The 14,495-nt window shown below is 38.6% G+C and overlaps 1 protein-coding gene across 2 annotated transcripts in view; it reads right to left on the bottom strand.

The window, feature by feature from the left end:
- The window catches only part of adgrb3 (adhesion G protein-coupled receptor B3), a 167,999-nt gene that overhangs the window by 43,078 nt on the left and 110,426 nt on the right, over window positions 1–14,495 (bottom strand). The gene's annotated exons all lie outside the window — the stretch shown is intronic.

The raw sequence follows: 14,495 nt of genomic DNA, 5'->3' as shown, positions 1-14,495 counted from the left end.
ACGTTTTTATAGGCCTATGTCAGTATGGGCCTGCTGTTGCTTCGACAGCAACAAAATGCACGTATAAGGCTTTACTTGGATGGGTTGCCCAGGGTGGAATGGAGTCTTATTCAACAAGAATGGAAATGAAATTACAGAGCATTTTACAACTATCAATTATGAATGATAGATGAATGATAGATTTCTAACAAGACCCAAAGATGGTCTAACTGAGACTACGTTAAAATCTTGCTACCATGTTGATATTCCGACATAGTCCAAAGCTAGCCTCCTGCCTCAAAAAAAGGAAGATTCCACCTACCTGAAGCTTACTGATGGTTTTCGTCTTGCATATTTAGGTTTATGTGTGCTTCAAGTATCAGGAGAACATTCAGAAAGTTCTGCTTGCAAGCAGGATAATATATTTATATTTATTACTTGCATTCACCAGATGCTCTTAGCCAGAGCAACTTATATCAGTTACAATTTTCACAATGTTATCCATTTATATGGCTGGATATTTACTTAGGCAATATCCTTAGGTACCTTGCCCACAGGTACAACAGCAGTGCTCCAGCAAGGAACTGAACTGGAAACTGTTCAGTTAAGAGTCCTGCCCCTTGCCACTATGCTACACTGCCACTAAACTAAATTTATATTTAATATTTACAATATTAACCATAAATTACATGTTTAACATATTTCTTCATGACTCCTACAGGTTCCTTGCTTGCATATTTAGAATTATACATATTCTAAGTTCTAACTCAAGGAGAACATTCAATAGCGTACCAGGTTGCTCACCTCCAAAGTTTCAAAAATGTTCATGCTCAAGGAAGGCAAGTAGCTTTGAGTAGAGCATTCAAATAACTCTACAATACACATGATCCATGAAGAGGAGCCATACTGGGCATATTCAGCCAACAGGCAGTCAAGAGCAGCATACAACTAACATTTCAAACATGAGACATTTCCATAGCAGTATTCTTAGCTAAGATGTTTGTCACTAAGTTCATAATAAATATATAAATTGTCAGGGCACTTAGAGAGAGGCAAAGTATAAAGTCAAGCTTTCTGAGTGTCCTTGTGTCATTTCTTATTCACAGCAAAGCCCTCAAAAATCCAAATAAGAAAAATGCTCTTTAAGCGGTTAGACTTAAAAATATTTTTACTTTAAGAGGAAAGATTTTACAAACAATACAAACAAACAAAAACCATTATTCAGGCTGGGGTGAATTCATTAAAAATTGGGAAATGGGGTCAGTATCAAATATGTGCTTGACTTTGTACAGTGCAGAGTATGTATTCTACCAGCACAGCTAGTATGTGGCTGTCTACTCATATGTTTTGTACTTTGGACTTGACCAAAACAGACTGGGCCCAGTTTCCCAGCCTTTTCAAAATGTCTGGCAAATAATCATAGATGTAACTTACACTATGTGTTTTAGTGTAACCATATCCCGGGCCATGAATTATAGCCCAGATATCAACAGATTAAAGCTTGTCTATGTCATTACCCCAACTGTCACTGTGAGTCAGCAGCTGTGGAACATAGCAAAGTTCTGTCAGGGTAGTGTGGGCAAAACATCTATAGTCACTAGGTTGTCATTTGCAGAAGGTGCACTGCTCCTGAAATTGGCAATACCTTTCCGGCAATACAGTCTATTGATCATTGGCTGAAGGGTGGGTGTTGTAGGTGCAGCAGAGATTCCAGCTTAACATTCAGAGATTCCAAAAATTGCGGAGAAAAGGCGTGGGGAGGGAAACTTTCCATTTAAAATGTGTATATGAAACTCCCAGATTCAAATGTACAAATTTTATGATCTCAGAGACAATGCATATGTTTTAACCTACGTGTTGGAACACTAAACGGAATATTAACGGCATTAACCAAAATGTAATCCACTTAAGTCAAAACTCAAGTATGTATGCCTTATTTACGTTTTGAAAATGTCACAGTCAATTTCATAGTCTCTACTTAATTAATGTGACTTAATGCTATAATATACCTATTTACTGTCTAATTACATATACGTTACAACATATATTGTATATTACATAACAGAACATCACAATAAATAAGTGACAGTTTGAAGCTTGAGTAACTGGCTTTGACTGAACATATTTTCTCCTGTGAATATAAACACAGTTTGGCAGCATGCATCCAACAATAGACTGAAATGAGTCCGCTCCATCTCCACTTATGTACGCCTGGTGCAAGACATGGTATTTTATAACACGGTGGTGTGTAGTCTTCTCAATTAGTTTCTCACCTTGCTCAGACCATGCTGGGTATTTAATGGGATGTAGCACACACAACTGAGAGCTGTCAATGCATGTAGAGTGGCATTACACCTAATCTGTGTGCGCAAAACATAAGACGGCTTTCAAACTCGACCATGGCACTCACGTCAATAATGTTTATGGTAAAGTTCCTGATGAAAAGCCAATGGACAACTGTGAAGGAGTGCCTTCACCTCCCCCTAGAAACAGAATGTTAATTGTTAATGTTAATCATTTGTTAAATGTTCAAGGGCCCTTTGTAATCTATGCATTTTTAACTGAGCAATAGCAGATCTCATTTTACCAATTGCAACCAGAACCTGTTAATTGTTGATTGTGTAAATGTTTATCTGTGTAATTGCTCATGTGCCTGAAGCCAGCCTATTGCTTAACAAGCCACACCTGCTTAATTAAAAGCCTACTAAATACAGGTGTGGCTGGAGAGCAAGGGAGAAGCTCATTTGGTTCCTGCTGTTAGTTCACTTAGGCTGATTTCTTGTCTATCTGTTTGTTGCGGTTTAAAATATTTTTTGAATGATTGCTCTTTTCTGCTCATTATTGTGAGAAGTATTGGCCAGCTTCTCCACAACAACTAAAGACACAAGTCCTGTTTTGTCTTTCACCAATTCTTGTATGAAAACCAATTAATCCAGTGAGCAGTTATACAAAAGCCCTTTGCAATATTTGTTTTTAATTTTGCATTCCATTGGTGCTTAATTGAAATTACACTTGGTTTTATAGCTTTGTTTGACTTTAACTATTAGAGTACTATCCCTTACAGCAGCATTTGAATAAGTACATGCAAACAGTGTCTGAATGTTATGTATGAAATTCTGTGATGATCTGTACAATGCATATAAATATGTTTTTGACATATTCTTTATTTTTAAGAACAGTATTCACCAGTGGTTCACCAATTTACTGTGTGCATATATATGTCTACATGAAGTATCAGTGAATATTTTGAACATTGTAATTTTTCATATTGTGTTTGTATTAAGAAAAAAAACTATCAAGAGCCTCAAGAGGTTTACTTAAAATGGTAGGAGGCTTTATCATTTTGAAAATGAGTTTTCTTTGATTGCAAATTTTTTCAGGCCCATATAAAAAATAAAAAAACTTCTGTGTTCCTGAAAGAGAACGCATAATCAGAAGCAGGGGTTGCAGTACTAAACATTTAACTGCTAAAATGTTTCATTTGGCTGTACAATATATACAAACATTTTCAGCTGTACAATATATACTATGTTAATATTGCCTTTGGCCTATTGTAATCATATATTAATTTTTATACTTATTATATATTATACTGTATACTTCTCAAGTATAATAAAAAGTCTGCATGAGAAAGAATGAAGTTGCCTTGACAATCTCAGCTGGCAGCTTAGTATGTGTTTTGAAAGGAGAAAATGTTGGATGAAAACATATGAAAGTGCTCATGTTCTCTGTCAATACGAGGAAGGGGTGGGGGTTGTACACCAAGGAGAACTGCCTCTGCTTCACAGTCACAGCATATCAATGACTGGATAGGAAGGCCACCGACCTTTCCCGCAAGATTATAAATCATGGCTTTTGGGGCAATAAGTCAGAGACCAGATGGCCACCAGTGGTCGAAGGAGAAGAAGAGGCCGATAATCACAGGCTGACAGCGTCAGAGGAGGCAGCATAAGACTGTGATAGGCACATTTTCACAAAGCTAGCACGTGAGCAGAAGACACTAGCATCCCCTGTCCTGAACTTTCCCTAGCCACAAAGGTGACTGCACTCTGCTCATATGTCATCCGTTACAGGTGTCAGTGAATTATTTACAGCCCTGCTGACATCAATGGCTTGGAGACTTTCCACTGGGATCTCCGGAGATGGTGCTGATGAAGCAGTGGTAACAAATCCTGCTGCTGAAGACAGTGGAAAGCAGGAGCTCAATCAAGAGTATGATTAAATGCTTAGGCCTGAGAAGCACCATGGCAGAGCTAAATTGTTGTGGCCACAACCCTCTGGGACCAGTGGTGGGCTTCCTTTATCAGACGGCCACAGTCAGGGCAGATTGGAATCCTGAGAAGGTTTGGGTGAAATGTAAAAACACAGCTACCAGTTTTTAGAAATGTCACAGTAAATCTTTGATTGGAAGCTTGTGGCGGATAAGCCATGACAGTGTGGGTTGCCACTTCAGTGGTTTATCTGGTGTAAATCCAGTGTCTCAGCCTGGACTACAGAGAAAAAAAAACATTTGATCCAAGCAGGAAGACCAGTACAAAAAAAAACAAAAAAGACCACAAAGATCAGCTAAAGAAATGAAATAGTTGTGACACCCCTTGCTCATTTGGATTGTGTCTAGGGGACTAACCTGCGAGAGTCAAGGTGTTCACTGCTGAGATGGTTATGAGGATACACAGGCATGTTATATCCTGGAATCCGTCAATGCCCAGATGTTAACTGCATTACTTCTTTTATTTATGAAAGCAATAATTCTTACAAGGCTACATCTTTACTCTCACCCAGATAATATGCAAACTCTAACCTGTGTGAGTCATTCAGAATAAGGACATTTGCTAATCAAAGGGATAATAATAATGATTGCGTTATGTACTGTACAACAGCGTATGAATTATTCAATAAAGACTACTGTTTTCTCATTGACATTCATGTATTGAATGTGCTCAATTTATGTGCTCCAAGTTTATTGCATGAATTATACTATATAACTTAATAAAAATAGTTTTGACTGTGGATTGCCCACAAGCAGTCTTGTCTGGTTAGGTCAACCATGTCAACCATGTTCCAAACAGCCAACGTTTACTCCACGGTTACATTCATTCAATTAAAAAAAACAACAAAAAAAAAAAAACAAAATGAGATGCTAAAATAAATGTCTTGTTTGGAATGGATATGTAAGCTCACATGCCATAGGACGTATTGTGTGTCAATCTATATAAACCCATAGTGCATCAGGGCTTGAAACCTCCAGTCTGTCAAGATACTGTATGATACCGACATTGACTGCCTGTTGACTAAACATAAATGAATAGCTGTAAACTAAAAATGGCAGGAAATTAACCAGGCCTTTCCACATGGTCATGTGTCCAGAGTGGTCCATATCTTTGAGAAGTGCTATAATCCCTTCTAATACATGGCAGTGCAATGGTCTCTGCAAGGAGCTGTACTTAAAAATTTAACAGTACATTTATAAAGGCAAACCAGTGACAGGTTAGGTTAGTCACGTGATTTGGATGATTAACTGACAAAGGGCTCTGATTAAATGGACAAATGTCTTAATTATCTGTGTTGCCCATCCCAGTGAATGAGATGGCGTTCTGTGATTTATATGATTTTACCATGATTTTCGTTCTGGTTCTCATTCACACAATCTCACAATAAAGCATTTGGGTTTTAATTGTGGATTTGGCTGTTCATGCTTTGATTTTTTAATTAAATCTTAATAGAATGGCAACAAGCTTTTCTTTCCTGGAATGGCCTATATGACATGTACAGAACCCATTTATTAAATTGATGGGCTTTGACAAGTCTTAAAGACAACTCTAACGATAATCTGATGTAAGAGTCGTGGACATAGACAAGGTCAGCATAAAAACATGTGGCTGTTCTTATGCTAGCTAATGTACCCTAGAGTTTACCTAGGTGAGACTGCAGCCTTCAAGACTGATAACTGATCCCACAATCCCTTTTTCCATCAAGAGGTGACTATTCTGAATAGCAGCAGAAAATGCTGAAAATGTTGACAAAGAAGAAGATACAAAAAGAAAAAAAAGTAGGTACAGGATAAATGACAGACAGATGAGGGGGAGCGAGAGAGGGTCTTACTGTTTCTGCAGGGAGCCAAAAAATTACACATGTAGATCCAACTTAAATAGTTTGAACTGTCCTAATGATTATGGCTTACAAGACTTAATACAAGGATCTGTACCTAAGTTTTCCTGACTGGAATACTGTGTGAGTCATCCTATAATACATTTTAATCGCATACATAAGCATCAACCACAAATTACAGTGAAAACGTCACAGATTACTCTTGTAAGGGTAATACTCAATAATGCTCAATACAAAATGTTCACAATTTTAAACTATTATGCCCTCAAATTCATTCTTTTCAAAGTACAAAGATTTAATATTTGCCAACACAGTGAAAGAATAATCTTTCTCCCCATATTTCACAGTTACAGCTTCTATTGCCTGCTCATGCACTGGTTAAACGTTAGGAAGGAAATGCTAACACCAATTACATTACTGTAATATAAAACCATGGAAGATATTCTTAGCTCAATATCTTAGCTGGTACCTCCCTTTTTCTGTCATGTCTTATGCCTAAGACTGCTAATGTCAATTGTGTAGCATTGTTTAGGTAGAGTTTGACAGATCATGCTTATTCAATATGAAGCACAAGAGATGTTTATGATATCAAAATATATTGCTTCATACTACATTCTCACATTATGGTAAAAGGAAAAAATCACATTCTATGAAGGATATCTAATATCTAAGCAGTATATAAGATATTGTTGACACATACACCAACCAAAAGTGACTGTTACAGTGTACTGTGTCACCATCAATGTCAAACAACTCTAAACTGTAATATACCAAAACTGAATGTCATAGTAATGAAACCTGTGACATGGATAGTGACATCCTTTATGGTAGACTATATTAATAATCTTCCTGGGCAGAAGTTCTAAATAATGTTATGTAGTGCTTAAGCAGAACCCTTCACAGGAAGTATTACCCTTATCTTATTTCAGTTTTGGAATAATATGGATGGGCATTCAATGCAGGTTTGGTTTACTGAACACAGACATACTGCACAAAAAAAGATGTAAAAAAGGATGAGCAGCCAGAGAGTGGACAAAGTTAGCACCTTGTTGTTCATCATTTAGAGGACATTTCCATAAGTATTTTGAGTTTCTGCTGTGCTCTTATTTTCACCAATAAAAATGTGAGCAATATAATGATTACAATGAATGCAATCATTGGCACGGTGGATTACTTGGCTGAGAAAAGGGGAGATACAACAGGATTTGTACAGAATACCAATAAGTCTAACAATTTTATGGGAAGGTACAAAATGTCCATTAAAAATAAAATAATATAATACAATAATAAAAAATAATAAATAAATAAAATAGTCCTCAACGTCTGATGCACAGAATTTATTGGCAGAATGTGGAGTGTTAACTCCTACCATTCGGTGTCTTCAGTGAAGCCTGAGATTTCGTCAGGATGCAGAGTGTGTAAGGTCATAGTAAACCTATGAATAACAGCTTGTGAGCATGCTGCAATGAGTCAGACTGGCCGCTTTAACCATGACTTTTCCAGGTGATTTTAGACCACTGTTGCTGCTATGTGATTGGTGGAGAGTAGCAGGGCAATGCTTTCCACAGTATGTCAAATGTCAAAGACGAGGAGGATGAAGAGGGAAAGCACAGCCTGGCTGCTTTGAAGTTGGCCTTATAAGCTCACACAGGGCATGATCACTATTTCAGGTTTTAATGCCTCACAGGAAGACCAATGTCCAAATGTCGAACTGAACACAAGCAGATCAGAAGCTGCACAGCTGCCACTCCTTCATCCACTGGCTTGCACAGGTGTGGTGGGGGTGTGCACAGTAGCAGATGAGCCAGCACAGCCACCCAGCTAATCAAGCTGTTGTTAGGCACTGTCTACTGGTTTTACTCCCAGTGCCAATACCATTTCCAGTTGTGACATTCACACATGTATAGGTGGTGATCATAGGGAACCATCCGTAAATTGTTAGAAAACCAACAGAGTAGAAGAGCTCTAAAATAAACTGTTCATCTCCAATCAAAATGTATGCACCAATATTATATGGAGAAGGGATAAACAACTATCATATGGAATACCGATAGCTTATATTTGACATTATGCAGAATTTAAAAGAAAATGAAAAGGACTTTTCAAATTGACAGCAGATATACTTTCATAACACATAGCCAGGTGTGCTGAGTGTCCATAAGGGAAATAGAAAGGGAAAGGGAAAGGGAAAGGGAAAGACAATGATTTACCTTTAGTAATTTTCTCATATTAAAAACTTTGAAAAGCAAGAAACGTGCATTTCACCAGAGTGTTTCCCCTAGAAGGCAGAAGTATAGAAACATGCCATAATAACAGCATTGGTAGTCTGGAAGAACACCTCACGCTGCCTGAAATGGAAACTAGGTTCACAACAAAAGCCAGAGATGCACATGTGAATTTTTATTTTTTGCCTCTATCGATGTGGGAAATGTGAATGTCGACACTGCAGAACTATGCCCAATCAAACCCTCCAGCCATTCAAAGTCACACATGAAACATCACTGTGGGCATAGAGCGCTTGTTACTCTCCTATCAACACCTAGCGCTAGTCCATGATTGGTCCAGAAGAGCCACATGTGACCATTAAACCAATACTAATGGTAATGGTGTGAAAAGAACTCTAACGCTCTTAAAGCAACACAGTACCATTAACTTCTGACAGACAGTGGAATACCTATGTTGACCTGGTTGAGAGTTTGTAAAGCAGGCCTGCTCATGAGTAGTGGTGGCTCAGCTTAAATATGTCACCCAAAGGTAAATAGTTACTATTGCCATAATCATTGCGCTTTCACTTTGAATTATAAATAGAAAATCTTTCAGCTTTTGTGTCAGCAGCTCCTAAAAAGGTGACATCCCATAAGCTGAATCCACTGCAAGCTTGCTTTGCTTTGCATGTAGCAGTATGGTCAGTACGGTACAGTTTCTGGATGTTTACAATAATACCTTGTAATTCTAAAAAAAAATACATTTCTCACTGGAAGCAGAAAAACATATACAATTTTACATACACAGCTCCACAAGCTCTCAGACAGACGGGCAAACACAACCTGCAACGTATGCCATCTGTCAGGAAACAATAACATAGTACGACATAATGATTGTGCACTCAGGCTAAGGCTAACAACCGCCAACAGCTAACAACTTCCGCCTTCTCGTAGGAGCCATGTAAAGGGAAGCTGCAGAAAACTGTAAACCAGGCCTCGCCAACACGGCGTTTCCCACAATGCACGTTCTAAAAATATCCAATGAGACACCTGCAGAGCACGTTCTAAAAACATCCTAAATTTTAATGTTTTTTTTTAAATACTTGTTTAAATGTACAACAAAACCACTTTAAGATTTTATATAACATCTGAAACATTAATTTAATATTTCCAATGATTTACAAATCAATGCCAAGTCAAAGTTTAGCCTCCGTTGCGCCGACTCCCCTTCCCATTCATTCTCTGGTAGTTAGCCTATCTATAACATGATAATGATTGATGAATTGTAGTCTAATAATAACGATTGGTGAATTATGGCAGAAAAGAAGAAAAAGAAGATGTACCACTTCCAGGAGGAGTGGGAAGAAGAGTTCTTCTTCACAAATGTAAAAGAAAAAAGTGTGTGTCTCATTTGTGGGGCTGCTGTAGCTATGGCCCACAAGAGACACAATGTGGAGAGGCATTTCATGAAATGCCACAAGACTTTCAACGCCAGCTACCCACCAGGCAGCACATTAAGAGGAGAAAAGGCCTGTGAGCTGAAGGCAGCTTTGGGCAAACAGCATAATTTTTCACAAAGCCCTTGAAGCAGTCACAAGCTGTAACTGAAGCTTCATTTAGGGCTGCGCATCACCTGGCGAAAAACAAAAAACCGTTTTCAGATGGCGAGGTTGTGAAAGGGGCAATGGCTGTAGTAGCAAACACCTTGTTCACAGATGAGAAAAACGGCAAAGATACAATCGCTGCTCTCTCAGACATCCAACAGAGTGCAAACACTATTGCCAGAAGAGTGTCAGCGATGTCCAAGAACTTGACTGAACAGCTCAACTGAGACCTGAGCACATGCAAGTGGTTCAGCATCCAGTGCTACGAGTCTATGGACAACTGCAGCACGGCGCAGCTGATGTTGTTTGTTAGAATGGTGTTCAATGATTTTTCCGTAAGAGAGGAACTCCTGACATTACTGCGCCTGAAGACAACAATAAAGGCTGTTGACATCTACGATGCAATGAAGGGGTATTTCATGGAAAAAAATGTCCCCTTGGAAAAGCAGGTGTTGGTGATGACAGACGGAGCCCCCGGGATGACCGGCCGTCACTCAAGTTTCATTGCGTGCTGCAAACGTGATCCTGATTTTCTGCATTACCATTGTATCATCAGCAGGCAATATGTGCCAAAGTGATGGGTTTACAGCTCCGGTCGTGAAGATCCGCATCCGCTCCAAAGTGACACAACACAGGGCATTCAAGGTTCTTTTAGAGCAGCTGTCAGCTGAATACGGTGACCTCTCGCTGCACACTGAAATTCGATGGCTCAGCAGGGGGAGGGTTTTACAGCATTTTTTTTAATCACTTTTGGATGAAATAAAGGGGTTCATGGAGTCCAGAGGGGACACTGTTGCTTCAAGACACTGAGTGGATGCTGGACCTTGCCTTTCTGATGGACATCACAAGGAAACTGAACCATTTGAACTGTGAATTGCAAGGCAAAAGTAAAAATGTCTCTGACATGATCAGTGCTGTAAACGCATTCAGAGCCAAGCTGAACATTTTCTCTGTGCATTTACAGAGGAAGAAATTCCTGCACTTTCCCTCTGTGCAGTCAGTGGTAAATGACAATGCTTCTGCATCTGGGGCCTTGGACAGGGCTGCAGAAAAGTAGTCTCAATTCATAACTAGGCTTGGGCAAGAGTTTGAAGACAGATTCCGTGACTTTGATAAGCTGGAGCCATGTGTGTCATTCATTTCAAATCCTTTCATGGAAGTGGGCATGACACGCATTTCTGAGCAACTGAGTGAAGCATTTAACTTGGATACTAGTGAAATTCTCACGTTGTAAAATGACATTCACCTCAAAGCCCACCAGGGGCCCTCAAACTTTTGGTGCCTTGTGGACCCAGAAAAGTACAAAGGCGTGCACACAGGAGCTTAAAAGTTTTTTTGGTTCAACATATCATTGTGAATCAGCCTTCTCTGATATGGATTTCATTAAGTACAAACACAGAACTAGCTTAACTGATGCACACCTTGAAGACTCAATCAGAGTTGCTGTCTCAAGTTACACCCCTGACTACAGTGTACTTGTGGACTCAATGCAATGCCAAGCTTCCCACTGATATAGGAATAATTTGAAATGCATAAAAACAGACTGGAATTTTATGCTTTAACTGTAAACTTAAAAATGATTCTTTATAAATTTTGGTACTGTTGGTGTGATTGCTACTGAGATGTTACAACAGATTAATTGTCCACTGAAATTGGAAGTTTAATAGCTTTAACTCTGCTTTAACTTAATGTTGTGTGTAATACTAAAAATGGTAAATAATTGATTGTTGTCCCTATGAGAAAGAAAACCAAAATAATTTAAAATGCACAAAACAGATTGGAATTTTTATTTAGGTTTAAATGTAAACTTTAAAATGGTTGAACAAAAATGCTGGTAGTGTTGGTAGTGATATTGATTTTGAAATGCTGAAACAGATTGATTGTTGAGATTAGAGATCATTATATTTGCATGTTTAAATATATGTGTCTGTCTATGTTCACTGATTACTGTTAATGAAAAGACAGACAGCCTCTTAATATATGTATTAATATTCATAATTTAAAGGTAAACCGAACACATTTATAGTATTTGGGAAGATTATTTCAAATGAGTAGCCATCCATATAACTTCCTACCCTTCAGGTAGCCCTCAGAAACCCCTGCTGTAAACAGTACAAGCCTGAGGTCTCCTGTCCTTAAAGCACTGGCATTGTACCATACAAGGTTTTAGTGTCTCATCCACTTCTGGGTTAGGGAACAGCCTCAAATGTATGACGTGGGAGTGATTCAGATCAGCAGACTAATCGATCTTGACAAGCTCTCAAACCCTCACCAGAGATTACAGTTTTTCATCGCTGTCTCAAAATGTACTTGCTCATAATCTGATAGACAGCAATTCCTATACACATTTTTTTGTTTCTCCATGCCGCCTGTTTAGTAAGACTGCCGTTCATTAGGCATAGCCTAAAAGTGACAATAATTAACAGATTGAAGGTGCAGATTAAAACTGGAATTAAACAACAAATATGAAATGTGTTGACTTGCTAATTCTTCTCATTTTCTTAACCTTGGAGGCAAGACAGCACATTATCAATTCAGGAAAAATGCTTCATGTTAATGTTCCCCACTCTGGATCCTGATGCCTCACAGTATGCCAGATATAATAGCCTTCCACTAGGCTTCAGTCTTTCAGAAGAGCTAAAATAATACACAAGAGGCTCATGTGCTCTTTTTCAATATAAACTGAGTTGAGTAAATGTGCTTGCTTTATTTTCTTATCTGTCAGAATGAGGAGGCAGGCCTTGCCCGCACTGGGTCATATTACGACAGAAACAAAGCATTTCTTCTCTCAGCGAGTCATTACGATTAAACAGAGACCATATTCAATTTATAAAATGGGGACAAAAACAATCACCACTTTTACAGAACTCAAGGGGCAAGATTTCTTTCTACGCTGAATTACTTTTTTGTGCGGCGTATCAATTGACTCTGTTATTTATGAATTCATTTCACGGGAAAATGCATTAGTAAACAAAACAGTGACAAAACGTTGAGAGGCAATTTATGTATCGGAGGTTTAAGGTAACAAGTACAGGCATAATCCACAGTGCCTCTGCCGATTTAAACTGTTTCCCGTGTTATGCTTGAGGCGAAAATCTAAAACATATTCATGCATCCAGAACCTTCTCTGAATGTGAACATTATTCTCTGTCTTTACACCTTGTAGTGGTTACCTAAAGGTGAGCCCTAGGCTACATCCAGCATTTAAGAGTTTCTTGTTAAATGCAGCCTACATTCAGAAGCCCGGAAAGATTCGCGGGAGTCAATAATCAGCACAGCACAGTGTGTCATTTGACTTGTTGAGTTCAAATGACGCATTCCGCTGCTCACAAAACCGTGCTGTTCCCTTCAGCAGCACCGCTGTTACTATGCGCGAAGGGTCCGGAGATGTGCTAATAATGAAGAATGAAAGGACTGTAATAGAGGGCTGCAGGAGGGAAAGGAGGAAAGTGTGATGCTGAAAAAAACAGCCTGAGGAACACAGGACGTGTGCAGGGCTGGAAATTTGAAACACCGCGGGCCTGACTAAGGCAGGATGCTGTAGCAGCAAAGCAGAGAGAGAGAGAGAGAGGCGAGGAAAGGAGTCTCTTCATGGGTATACTCTCCCTGGGTCTCATAAGGCCTCTAAAATGTCTAACATGAACAGGGAAGAATGTAATGAGTACTGAGGCGTCACTGCAAATGTTTTACAAACATGACTAGCAGTTTTTACATTGCTTCATGTTAATGACTGATGGCACTTCCATAGCCTATATTTCACATAGTATCCATGCATACTGTCCTGGAGTGCCTATATTACACACTAGAGTATTTACAGGACAAAACTGGGTTATGTCCCTTGCTTAAAGGTGCAAAAACAGAAAGCAGTGTAGCATCTGGGGTTCAAACATTCTAACAAACCACCTTTCTTAAACATGACTCCACATTTATTACCGTGTAAAGACTCAGAGGCAAATAATCAGAGCTGTCAGAAGTAGTTCTGGTTTGTTCATGAATAGAAGAAGCACTGCATTGACTTGGATCTCCATTTTTGAAAACATGACGATTGTACTATAAAATACTGACCAATTTACAGTACCCTGAAAGATGAGAAAAATGGTTTTAAAGTTTACAAATCATAGCAGTGTTAACAGTCCTTTATGATACATGGGAGATTTATATTATTTGTATACTTTGTTCATTTTTCTGTGCAACCAAACCAATCACCCTCAAAAAACCTATCCAAAAAACCTAGCTCTGCAATGTTGAATCTGTCGTCAGTAATGGCCCATCTTTTGCTTAGATATAAAATGATGTCATTATCATCATCAGTGCTCCAAATGAATTTGACACCCAAGTATCAGAACTGAATGAAGGCAAATGCAAAACTCAGGCATAAGATATAGGGCTTCAGTTTTAAACAACCATTACTATACATTAACTATTATATATTTTTCCATTTTATACGTTTCTTTCAAATAATGTAATCAGGCATGTACAATTGCTACATTTTCAGCAATATTGATGAATGTTCAGACATTTTCATGTATTAGAACTATAATGGAGATTCAAGGTGAGGGTTACCATGGTAACACTGCTTCAGCTATATACTAATGTAACA

The sequence above is a fragment of the Megalops cyprinoides genome, chromosome 15, assembly GCF_013368585.1.
Source record: "Megalops cyprinoides isolate fMegCyp1 chromosome 15, fMegCyp1.pri, whole genome shotgun sequence".
NCBI lineage: Eukaryota > Metazoa > Chordata > Actinopteri > Elopiformes > Megalopidae > Megalops > Megalops cyprinoides.
The sequence above is the reverse complement of the archived record's forward strand: the minus strand, read 5'-3'. Positions and strand labels throughout refer to the sequence as shown.